The sequence below is a fragment of the Coregonus clupeaformis genome, chromosome 24 (genome assembly GCF_020615455.1).
Source record: "Coregonus clupeaformis isolate EN_2021a chromosome 24, ASM2061545v1, whole genome shotgun sequence".
Classification (NCBI taxonomy): domain Eukaryota; kingdom Metazoa; phylum Chordata; class Actinopteri; order Salmoniformes; family Salmonidae; genus Coregonus; species Coregonus clupeaformis.
In genome coordinates this window covers 22,137,044-22,150,180 of record NC_059215.1, presented here as the reverse complement: position 1 = coordinate 22,150,180, position 13,137 = coordinate 22,137,044, and the positions used below count along the sequence as shown (strand labels likewise).

The window sequence follows — 13,137 nt, the reverse complement described above, 5'->3', positions numbered from 1 at the left end:
GGGTAAGTCTCTAAGAGCTTTCCACACCTGGATTGTGCAACATTTGCCCATTTTATTATTTTCAAAATTCTTCAAGCTCTGTCAAATTGGTTGTGGATCATTGCTAGATAACCATTTTCAGGTCTTGCTATAGATTTTCAAGTCAAAACATTCTCGGCTACTCAGGAACATTCACTGTCTTATTGGTGAGAAGCTCCAGTGTAGGTTTGGCCTTGTGTTTTAGGTTATTGTCCTGCTGAAAGGAGAATTCATCTCCCAGTATCTGGTGGAAAGCAGACTGAACCACGTTTTCTTCTAGGACTTTGCCTGTGCTTAGCTCCATTCCGTTAATTTTTTTCCTTCTTAAAAACACTCCCCAGTCCTTAACGATTACAAGCATGCCCATAACATCATGCAGCCACAACTATGCTTGAAATTATGGAGAGTGGTACTCAGTGATTGTTGTATTGGATTTGCCCTAAACATAACACTTTGTATTCAGGACAAAAAGTTAATTGCTTTGCCACATTTCTTGCAGTATTACTTTAGTGCCTTGTTGCAAACAGGATGCATGTTTTGGAATATTTGTATTCTGTACAGGCTTCCTTCTTTTCATTCTGTCAATTAGGTTAGTATTGTGGGGTAACTACAATGTTGTTGATCCATCCTCAGTTTTCTCTTATCCCAGCTATTCAACTTTGTAACTGTTTTAAAGTCACTATTGGCCTCATGGCGAAATCCCTGAGCGGTTTCCTTCTCCAGCAACCGAGTTAGAAAGGACGCCTGTATCTTTGTAGTGACTTGGTGTATTGATACACCATCCAAAGTGGAAATATAATTAGCATTATAATAAAAATCCCCATCAAAAATCTGTCTAAGCTAGAGTTATGTATTTTTGCCTGGGCTGCGTCTCAATCCACCACATCCGCCAATGGTGGCCTTCCGCATTTGCGGTGGAAGGTGGCCAAGCTACAGCGGTGTTTGTCAGACCATGAGACGTCCCGAAAATCAGTCTTCTCATGAAAACTTCTGTAGCATCCGAACGGTTTGGCCTACGTGTCACGAACACAATGGTGTTCTCCGTTTTGCTCAATGACCCCCACAAGCGTAACGGGACTCGTCTGAAGTCGGCACCGCCAATCTCCCAACTTCTGTCTGTAGCGTCCAAACAGTTTGGGATACACACTAAAGACCCCTCTATGGAAAGGTGAGACTTTCACGAAGATGTACACTACCGTTCAAAAGTTTGGGGTCACTTAGAAATGTCCTTGTTTTCTAAAGCAATTTTTTTGTCCATTTTAAAATAACATAAAATTGATCAGAAATACAGTGTAGACATTGTTGTAATTGGCTATTGTAGCTGGAAACGGGTGATTTTTAATGGAATAGCTACATAGATGTACAGAGGCCCATTATCAGCAACCATCAGTCCTGTGTTCCAATGGCACGTTGTGTTTGCTAATCCAGGTTTATCATTTAAAAAGGCTAATTGATCATTAGAAAACTCTTTTGCAATTATGTTTGTTTGTTGTGCTGATTTAAAGAAGCAATAAAACTGGCCTTGAGACTAGTTGAGTATATGGAGCATCAGCAATTGTGGGTTCGATTACAGGCTCAAAATGGCCAGAAACAAATAACTTTCAGTCAGTCTATTCTTGTTCTGAGAAATTAAGGCTATTCTGTGCAAGAAATTGCAGATCTCGTACAACGCTGTGTACTACTCCCTTCACAGAACAGCGCAAACTGTCTCTAACCAGAATAGAAAGAGGAGTGGGAGGCCCCGGTGCACAACTGAGCAAGAGGACAAATACATTAGTGTCTAGTTTGAGAAACAGACGCCTCACAGGTCCTCAACTGGCAGCTTCATTAAATAGTACCCGCAAAACACCAGTCTCAACGTCAACAGTGAAGAGGCGACTCTGGGATGCTGACCTTCTAGGCAGAGTTACAAAGAAAAAGCCACATCTCAGGCTGGCCAATAAAAATAAAATATTAAGATGGGCAAAAGAACACAGACACTGGACAGAGGAAGATTGGGAAAAAAAGTGTTATGGACAGACGAGGTGTTCGGATCACAAAGAAGAACATTTGTGAGACGCAGACCAAATGAAAAGATGCTGGAGGAGTGCTTGATGCCATCTGTCAAGCATGGTGGAGGCAATGTGATGGTCTGGGGGTGCTTTGGTGGTGGTAAAGTGGGAGATTTGTACAGGGTAAAAGGGATCTTGAAGAAGGAAGGCTATCACTCCATTTTGCAACGCCATGCCATACCCTGTGGACGGCGCTTGATTGGAGCCAATGTCGTCCTACAACAGGACAATGACCCAAAGCACAGCTCCAAACTACGCATTAACTATTTAGGGAAGAAGCAGTCAGCTGGTATTCTGTCTATAATGGAGTGGCCAGCACAGTTACCGGATCTCAACCCTATTGAGCTGTTGTGGGAGCAGCTTGACCGTATGGTACGTAATAAGTGCCCATCAAGCCAATCCAACTTGTGGGAGGTGCTTCAGGAAGCATGGGGTGAAATCTCTTCAGATTACCTCAACAAATTGACAACTAGAATGCCAAAGGCTGTAATTGCTGCAAATGGAGGATTCTTTGACGAAAGCAAAGTTTGAAGGACACAATTATTATTTCCATCCTTGTCAGTGACTACATTTCCTATGCATTTTGCTATATTTTCTATTCAAACTAATTTCATGTATGTTTTCATGGAAAACAAGGACATTTCTAAGTGACCCCAAACTTTTCAATGGTAGTTTTGCTCTAGGATGCCCACAATCCTCGCAAGACTCGTCTGAAGGTGGCCTGGTACCTGTAAAAAATAATAATTTGAACTATATATTGAAGTAGTTTAGTGCTTATTTTTTTTGTTAAATATGGGTCAATGTTTAAAAAATAATAATTTCTTTCTTAGATAAGAAAGCTATAGGACAGACACTTTAAAACACACTTCCTTTTGATTAATTTTTTTACTTTCTGTTTTTCTGTATATGAATCTGTTTTTCAATGCGTTTCTATGGGCTAATGGCAGTATGGACAAATTCAATGTTTCATCAAAAAACGACATATATACTGTACCAGTCAAAAGTTTGGACACCTACTCATTCCAGGGTTTTTCTTTTCTTTTTAGTATTTTCTACATTGTAGAATAATAGTGAAGACATCAAACTATGAAATAACACATATGGAATCATGTGATCACCAAAAAAGTGTTAAAAACCAATCAAAATAGATTTGATATTTCTCAAATAGCCACCGTTTGCCTTGATGACATCTTTGCACACTCTTGGCATTCACTCAACCAGCTTCATGAGGTAGTCATCTGGAATGCATTTCAATTAACGGGTGCTAATTTGTGGAAATTCTTTCCTTAATGCGTTTGAGCCAATCAGTTGTGTTTTGACAAGGTAGGGGGTGTATACAGAATATAGCCCTATTTGGTAAAAGACCAAGTCCATATTATGGCAAGAACAGCTCAAATATGCAAATAGAAACGACAGTCCATCATTACTTTAAGACATGAAGGTCAGTCAATACGGAACATTTCAAAAACTTTGAACGATTCTTGAAGTGCAGTCGCAAAACCCATCAAGCGCTGTGATGAAACTGGCTCTCATGCGGACCGCCACAGGAATGGAAGACCCAGAGTTACCTCTGCTGCAGAGGATAAGTTCATTAGAGTTACTAGCCTCAAATAAGTGCTTCATGGAGTTCAACTAACACACATCTCAACATCAACTGTTCAGAGGGTACTGTGTGAATCAAGCCTTTATGGTCAAGTTGCTGCAAAGAAACCACTACTAAAGGACACCAATAAGAAGAAGAGACCTGCTTGGGCCAAGAAACACGAGCAATGGACATTAGACCAGTGGAAATGTGTCCTTTGGTCTGGAGTCCAAATTGGAGATTTTTGGTTCCAACCGCCGTGTCTTTGTGAGGCGCGGTGTGGGTGAACGGATGATCTCCGCATGTGTATTTCCCACCGTAAAGCATGGAGGAGGTGTTATGGTGTGGGGGTGCTTTGCTGGGGACACAGTCTGTGATTTATTTAGAATTCAAGGCACACTTAACCAGCATAGCTACCACAGTATTCTGCATCCCGTCTGGTTTTGGCTTAGTGGGACTATCATTTGTTTTTCAACAGGACAATGACCCAACACAACTCCAGGCTGTGTAAGGGTTATTTTACCAAGAAGGAGAGTGATTGAGTGTTGCGTCAAATGACTTGGCCTCCACAATCCCCCGACCTCAACCCAATTGAGATGGTTTGGGATGAGTCGGACCGCAGAGTGAAGCAAAAGCAGCCAACAAGTGCTCAGCATACAGATGACGTCGGAAGTTTACATGCACTTAGGTTGGAGTCATTAAAACTCGTTTTTCAACCACTCCACAAATTTCTTGTTAACAAACTATAGTTTTGGCAAGTCGGTTAGGACATCTACTTTGTGCATGACACAAGTAATTTTTCCAACAATTGTTTACAGACAGATTATTTCACTTATAATTCACTGTATCACAATTCCCGTGGAGTTTACATACACTAAGTTGACTGTGCCTTTTAAACAGCTTGGAAAATTCCAGAAAATGATGTAATGGCTTTAGACGCTTCTGATAGGCTAATTGACATCATTTGAGTCAATTGGAGGTGTACCTGTGGATGTATTTCAATGCCTACCTTCAAACTTAGTGCCTCTCTGCTTGACATCGTGGGAAAATCAAAAGAAATCAGGCAAGACCTCAGAAAAAGAATTGTAGACCTCCACAAGTCTGGTTCATCCTTGGGAGCAATTTCCAAACGCCTGAAGGTACCACGTTCATCTCTACAAACAATAGTACCTAAGTATAAACACCATGGGACCATGCAGCCGTCATACCGCTCAGGAAGGAGAAGCTTTCTGTCTCCTAGAGATGAACGTACTTTGGTGCAAAAAGTGCAAATCAATCCCAGAACAACAGCAAAGGACCTTGTGAAGATGCTGCAGGAAACGGGTACAAAAGTATCTATATCCACAGTAAAACGAGTCCTATATCGACATAACCTGAAAGACCGCTCAGCAAGGAAGAAGCCACTGCTCCAAAACCGCCATAAAAAAGCCAGACTAGGGTTTGCAATTGTACATGGGGACAAAGATTGTACTTTTTGGAGAAATGTCCTCTGGTCTGATGAAACAAAAATGGAACTGTTTGGCCATAATGACCATCGTTATGTTTGGAGGAAAAAGGGGGAGCTTGCAAGCCGAAGAACACCATCCCAACTGTGAAGCACGGGGGTGGCAGCATCATGCTGTGGGGGTGCTTTGCTGCAGCACAACAGTTTTCAGCTGTGCTAACATAATTGCAAAATGGTTTTCTAATGATCAATTAGCCTTTTAAAATGATAAATTAGCAAACACAACGTGCCATTGGAACACAGGACTGATGGTTGCTGATAATGGACCTCTGTATGCCTATGTAGATATTCCGTAAAAAATCTGCCATTTCCAGCTATAATAGCCATTTACAACAATGTCTACACTGTGTTTCTGATCAATTTGATGTTATTTTAATGGACAAAAACAATTTGCTTTTCTTTCGAAAACAAGGAAATTTCTAAGTGACCCCAAACTTTTGAACGGTAGTGTATGTATTTTACATGTTAGTCATTTAGCAGACGCTCTTATCCAGAGCAAATTACAGTTAGTGTGTGTTTTTAATATATATATATATATATATATATATATATATATATATATATATGAATGAAACATTTGCAGTGGTATTTAAAATTTTTCTACAGCTGTATACATATACGGGCCCCGTGTAGCTCAGATGGTAGAGCATGGCGCTTGCAACGCCAGGGTTGTGGGTTCGATTCCCACGGGGGGCCAGTATAAAAAAATATTAACATTTTTATATTTATATATATAAATGTTAATATTTTTTTATACTGGCCCCCCGTGGGAATCGAACCCACAACCCTGGCGTTGCAAGCGCCATGCTCTACCATCTGAGCTACATGGGGCCCGTATATGTATACAGCTGTGGAAATAATTTAAATACCACTGCAAATGTTTCTTAAATCAGCATCTCTACATGTATGACTTCCATTCCAGTGTCTGTTGAATTCCAACACAGGCACACCTCATTCTACTGAATTAGGTACTGATTAGGTGAGCACATTAACCAAATCTTTTTTAATGAGGAAAAGTATCAAAACCACTGCTGTGGTCATCACTATCCTCTTGCAATAGGACCAGCTGGATGGCAAAAACAGTGCTAATAGTACCTCAAAAGTAATATTAATAAAAAAATAACTATTGGCCATGCCAAAAGAGTTGAAAGTTTTGAGTGAGGAAAAGAAGGGTTCAATTCTGGCTTGACTGGCAGAGGGCTACAGTGAGCGTCAGGTTGCTTCCATCCTTAAAATTTCAAAAACTGCGGTTCATAAGAACAAGGTCAAGCAGCAGACATTGGGGACAACAAAGCTACAGACCGGCAGAGGGCGAAAACGACTCTCTACTGACCGGGATGACCGCCAACTCATTCGAATGTCACTCAACAACCGTAGGATGACATCAAGTGACCTACAAAAAGAATGGCAAACGGCAGCTGGGGTGAAGTGCACGGCGAGGACGGTTCGAAACAGGTTCCTAGGGGCAGGGCTGAAGTTGTGCAAAGCTAGAAAAAAGCCCTTCATCAATGAGAAGCAAAGAAGAGCCAGGTTGAGGTTTGCAAAAGACCATAAGGATTGGACCGTAGAGGACTGGAGTAAGGTAATCTTCTCTGATGAGTCCAATTTTCAGCTTTGCCCAACACCTGGTCGTCTAATGGTTAGACGGAGACCTGGAGAGGCCTACAAGCCACAGTATCTCTGTCATGTGAATTTCTATCTCTAATTCACCCTAAGCTTGAATCATTACCAGAGGTTGTAAGGCTCTGGTTTTAATCATCAATGATTCAAGGTCCACAACCCACAAGTATTATCTGTATATTTATTCATGGAGAGCTCTCCCGCCAAAAACACAAACATACGATTTTATACCTCCTGAACTTGACTCCTCCCACCTTTAGGTGGCTTTTCTAAACAGTTTCCGCCTTCCCCTTCACCCTTGAATGTTTAGTACCGCCCCCTCTGTTAGTGGGTTGACACTACATGATAATTCTAACATTTATACTGTATTTGGGGTGAAATCCTTTAGTCATTATTCTTAAAATCCAAATTAATCTAACAATCCACCCCTTTGACTAAATATTCCCACATTCAGGATAAATGTATTTTACAAGCATGATTAATCTCAGAGATCACATCAGAACTAATAAACATTTCATCCAATTGCGGTCTTTCAGGGTCCAAATCCTCGTCATCCACCAAGCCTGGAGGATAGTTTTTCACATTCCCCTGGTCAGAGTCCGAGTCAGTCCATCTCTCATCATTGTTTAGATACTGCATTTCACCAACGCCTGACTCACCAATCCTCGGACACAGGGAACAAGACAACAACCACATAATACAAGAATACCCATACAAACACTGACCGCTCCTAAGATGGTGGCTGCTAGGGTTTTCCATTTACCAAATATTTCATCAAACCACCCTATCCACAATGTACTAACTTCTGAGTTCAGTTCATCCTTCACTTAGTGCAGTTAATTCTGTAAGAGCTCTGGTGACTGTCCCATCCAGTGTGGTGTTGTTAGGGATAAATGTGCAACAATGGCTTATCTTTCTATAGACACCGGCCCTTTCTGCCTGATCTAGAACCAACCTCTACTAAGTTATGAGCGGGATGGCGGATAATCGCTCAGAGATCCCCTTTACTGCATCTCTAGTCTGGTCAATAAATCGTTGTTGGTTGTAATAGATATAATTTATCCAATCCATATTTTTGTTTATTGTCACCCACCAGAAAAATGTTGTAGTAAAACTCTCCCATATTTGATTCATAGCTTTGTATTCGTCTGGAACACCTATACCATCTATCCAAATTGGGCTATTTCCTTCCTGACTTATATTTATTTTTCTCCTAATTATTCTTCCTGTCACTGGTCTTTGATGACCAATTTTTACAGGTTGGACCAACAATACTGGTGCACAAGTACCCACCCATCCCTCTGGTAATGTCTGCCGAATGCTCCCTTTGTTAGTGCATGCCCACCACACATCAGTCAGAGGGATGGTTAGGCTCCTAATTTTTTTCCTCCCTTCCTTATCTAAATCAGTCACATTAATTATCTCCTTACAGCCATCAAAATCACCCAAGTTACGGGTGCCATTTCTATGTCTGTAACACTGGTATTCGCCAGGAGTTAAAGTGAATCTAGGTGGGCTGGCCCAGTATGTCAATTTTGCCAGCCCATCCCTGTGCAATTTGGCTCTTTTTGATTGGACCCCAGGTCTAATACACAGGGAAACATTGCCTTTGGCATTGGGGCGGTCAACATTGTCGGTCGCCCAATGGAGCATGCATAACAATTGGTCTCCCCCAAGGCCCTAGCGGTGTATTTCATCCACTTTAACCAGAGATTATCATCAGGGACCCCTCCACTTCCCCCTTGGTTCCATTCTTGGAGGAGAAAATCTTTCATAGTGGACGGGTTAGTCGAATTGACTCCGTCATCCCTTGACTGATCTACTCGGTCTATTGCTGTTAGTGGATTAATGACAGTACCTGTGCTTTCCATATCTTTTGACTCCATCAAATGTAATCTTAGACAAGTATCCCATCCGTATTTGTCCGCGCAAGCCCAGTAAGTTGAATCTTACTCCCCACCCTTCTCTGACTCCTATTTTGTAGATCACTCGCCCTTGACGGTCAGTATGTCGGGTCGCTTCCCTTTTATTTCTTAATAATGGTAAGGCCATAGCGTAATTGGTGCGAGGTGGTGGTGGATCTTGACATACCACGACTATTGTCGAGACTATGATGCAGATCAGGGTCACCCATATTCCCAAAAACCGCCAATCCTCTCCTGTCTTGAGTCCTTCTGCTCGGTACCACCCCATACTCACACCCTAGGAACACACTACAGTGATGATAGGTCTGGGTAGGAGATCTTCGTTGACAGAGGTGACCCCCGGACCCTGTGGGCCAGTTCTGCTCGCCAACTCTGCGTGTGCTAAGCGGTGCTTGTATGTGGTCTTACCTTCTTGCAGTGGGTAACATGGACCCAGGTTCCTCTCTCTGCTATTCTAATGGCCAAGGCGGTGACCAACATAACCTGATAGGGCCCTTCCCAACAGGCCTGCTTCCAGTTTTCCTTCTAGTGACTGGATGCTCACCAGTCACCTGGTTAGATAGTGGGTCACCTTCTCCTTTAGTTCACCTGTGGGGCACAAAACCTCTGACATACGGGTATGGTTAATAAACTATCTTCACACATGTTCAGATTAATCTAACAATTTCTGACTGCATTCTCTTTTTAGACTGTATCTAAAAAAAATGTTTTGTTTTTTTAAGTATTTTGTCCTCTCCTTCGTATATTATTTAATCCTACAATTAGCCTCTTCCCCCCTCTTGACACATAGTTCTTCTCATGTGTCAATATTTACCACCTACCTAACATTCCCTTAGGTAATTTATCAACCAATTGCCATGCCTTTCATTTTTGAGATTGTCTTTTGCTTCTTTATTGCTCCTCCCACTTCCTTTGTCTTTTATGGCGGCTAAATTCGACTTTCATTCAGTTCAGAATCAATTAGTAATCCAATCAATCAATCTCTTATCTTGTAAAAACACTTATGTTTAGTTCAACCTCTGTTCTACCCCGGCTCTCCCGGGCTTGACCTGAAGACTGATTGTTGGACATGACAAGTCCATATTTAGGTCACCTAAGTCTTCTGCCTAGCAACAAAGAATAAAAACCTCTATGTTCGTGATTAACCCAGTTATCTCTAATAGCCCACCAAAAAAAAAACATCATCTTTAAATCACGACCAATGTCATATCCCGCTTTATTCTCTACCATTTGGGTAACATCCCTGATATATGTATGCCTCCCTAGAGTTCCAAATGATTTTACCATGGGCCGCCATTGCCTTCCCATAGATAAGATCACTTAATTTACCCGTATGCAGTACATAATGGAGTACCCAAGCTTTACAGCAGTCTATCCTTACCAAAAAGCTCATCATTCTTCATCTAATTTATTTATTTATTTTTTCTCTAGTCCCTATCTACCTGATCCTATTGCTAAATCAATGATCTAGGCAATCGTTGTCTCGCCTTAGATTGTACATTCCTCTGATTACTGCAGCTTATTCCATTAATTTAGGTTCAAATATCCCCCAACAAACCGTTCCATCCTACAGCATAGTAAACACGTCCCATGAACTGCTGAAAATCCCCTAAATTCAACATAACAACCCTTTATAAACATCATGCTGGGTGTGTTTTTTTTATTTGAAAAACCCAATTGAAAAATAACAATCAAAGATAGTTAGGGTCAACTTAATTTGGTAGCTCCCTCTTATGACCTAAATACTGCCTAACTTCACTACTGCTCCCCCTTGCCCTGAGCAATATTCCAATGAGATAAGCTAATCTCTTTCTCCTGGTTATACATTTTGTTAACCTTCAATTACCATCCGTAATCTAAAGATGGTAGTACACACAAAACATGATACAGATATCCCCAGTCCTAACCCATCAATAATGTTTGTATCAATCTAATTCCTTATAACTAATCCATAAAACCACTCAAAATTCTTCGAGTATACAATGATTATTTAATTGATTACCCTAAATCTGCTACATGTGATCTCATTTCAAATGATCCATTATCAATTATTTGATCCACCCCCTAGTAAAATCTATCTCCTCTTCTATTCTGGAGTTCTACCTCTACCAGCTATATCCCCTAGTGGCCATTAAATACTCAGCTCCCGTATGTTATTTTTCTTACTCTATCCTGTCTACTATTCCGCTCATGATGGATTGCATATCTCTTGACCTCGGCTAACGAAGTAGTTCCCCATCCCACTAAAGTCCTCTTAATATTCCTGCTTATTTCTGGTCTCATTCCACTAAGGAATGCTATTTTTTAGCTGCTGATGGTAAGGAGTATCATTTCCCTGTCCCTGGGGAGGCTCAGGTATGCCACTTGGCTGATGGTCTCACTGTCTTCCTGTTTACATTCATGTACTTTGGAGAAGTCAGCATGTCAATGGTAAGGTTCCCTTAAATTATTACACAACTCAGTTATTTTCCCAACATATTGCCCATCATTTGCCCATGGTAGGACTACTCCATTGGCATCCCCTGAAACCCACTGCCCCCGAACAGCTGCCCAATCTTTCCCAACTAGGGTTCTGACTGCCCTCTCAATTTCCCCTGTGTTTAGCTTAAAGCTTGCTGCTAGACTCTCCAAATCCCTCCTGAACCCCTCTGTTCCTGTCTTAGGGTGCACTACACCCTCTATAGCTCTTACTACCTCTTTCTCTCTATCTAACTCTACCCTTAACCTGCCTATTTCCTCTCTACCCTTCTATCATTACTGAATCAATGATAATACATTTACATTCTAGTCACCCAGCAGACGCTCCTATCCAGAGCGACCTACAGTTAGTGAATACATATTTTAAAAAAATAAAAAATACTGCCCCCCCCCCCGTGGGAATCGAACCCACAACCCTGGCGTTGCAAACACCATGCTCTATCAACTGAGCTACATCCCTGCCGGCCATTTTCCCCCCTACCCTGGACGACGCTGGGCCAATTGTGCGCCGCCCATGAGTCTCCCGGTCGCGGCCGGCTGCGACAGAGCCTGGATTCGAACCAGGATCTCTAGTGGCACAGTTAGCACTGCGATGCAGTGCCTTAGACCACTGCGCCACTCAGGAGCTAATAACTGCAATAACTATCAATAATAATTATAATAACTATTACGAATTATATTGTCCTTTTTCTGATGTTATAATTGTAGTCTATTCCATCACTTTAGTTTAAAATATAAATGTATTTATAACAAATCCAGAACCCACCACAGGCTGGCGCTATTCCCCCAGCACAACAGCCAATGCCACTTGCTTCCCTGTAACGAAAATAAATTATCGTTTTAAAATTTTCCAACTATTTGTATTTTCCCGCTAACCCATTTCAGTTCGCTATTCAATCTCTTTAACAGTTCTCTCTGATTCGGCCCCAATCAATAAAACAAATGCTTGATATCGTTGATCAGCATACACTTAATGACATTCCTACCATTTGAACTATGTACTGTCTCACCTCCTCCCCCTCTCCTGCTCCTTCCTACATTATGGGGGAGGCGCGGGAAACTTCCTTACAATCTACCTTCTTAGGAAATAATGTCATTCGTACTTGTAACATATTTTCATAGACCTATCTAGAATACTACTAAAGCTATCTTATGCAACTTTTAATACACGTAAAAACTCTCTCTCTCTCCACCCATTCCCTATTGAATAAGTGCGTCTTCCTAGTTACCCCATAACCACGCCTCAAATCTTTTATTCAGCATTTAACCAACCAAATACTAAGTAGTATCCGGTTATCATTCATACCCGCCGTTGAATTCCCTCCTACACACATATTTCACCTTATGCCATTCAAATGCCCAACACAACATAATAGTTCAATGCAACCCTCTATTGACCAAAGATGCAAATGTAAAAATTTCTCTACTTTCTCACTCATGACGATGCGTCACGTTTGAGTGCGAAAATTCATACATATGCATCGTTGGAATTTTATAGGTACCTCTCAAATAATCGCTTTGTGGTGTTTTTAGCCAATTCTTAATTGACACCAATCATTTTTTCAAACATTTTACCCGTTGAACCAAAAAATTGACTGTCCTATTCCTTTTCTTTACCCCTGCAGTCACGATGGTTAAATATTCCTTTGTTACCGTTAAAGCACGTTCGCGCTTAAAAAAAACACTCGCTGTCTCTAGCCCCTCCTTTCGCAGTTTTTTTCAAATTCATTTTATATGCATCTGCCTACTAACTTTTTTACTTCGAGATGCCCAATAAATTCATACCTCTTCTCCCAAATGGATCCATAAAACATATTTCTTCGATCTCTTCCTAACATATATCTTTCATCCCCCGTTAATTCTCGGACCTCTTTAGAAGATGTATTTCCCATGGTGGAAAAATAAATCCCCCCCCCTTTAGTAATAATTCCCAGAATTATTCTTCTAGGAGCTATTATT

At 41.2% G+C, this 13,137-nt stretch overlaps 1 protein-coding gene across 4 annotated transcripts in view; it reads left to right on the top strand.

Annotated features, from left to right (window-relative positions):
- The window catches only part of LOC121538455 (vitamin D3 receptor A), a 96,690-nt gene that overhangs the window by 66,406 nt on the left and 17,147 nt on the right, over positions 1 to 13,137 (top strand). The gene's annotated exons all lie outside the window — the stretch shown is intronic.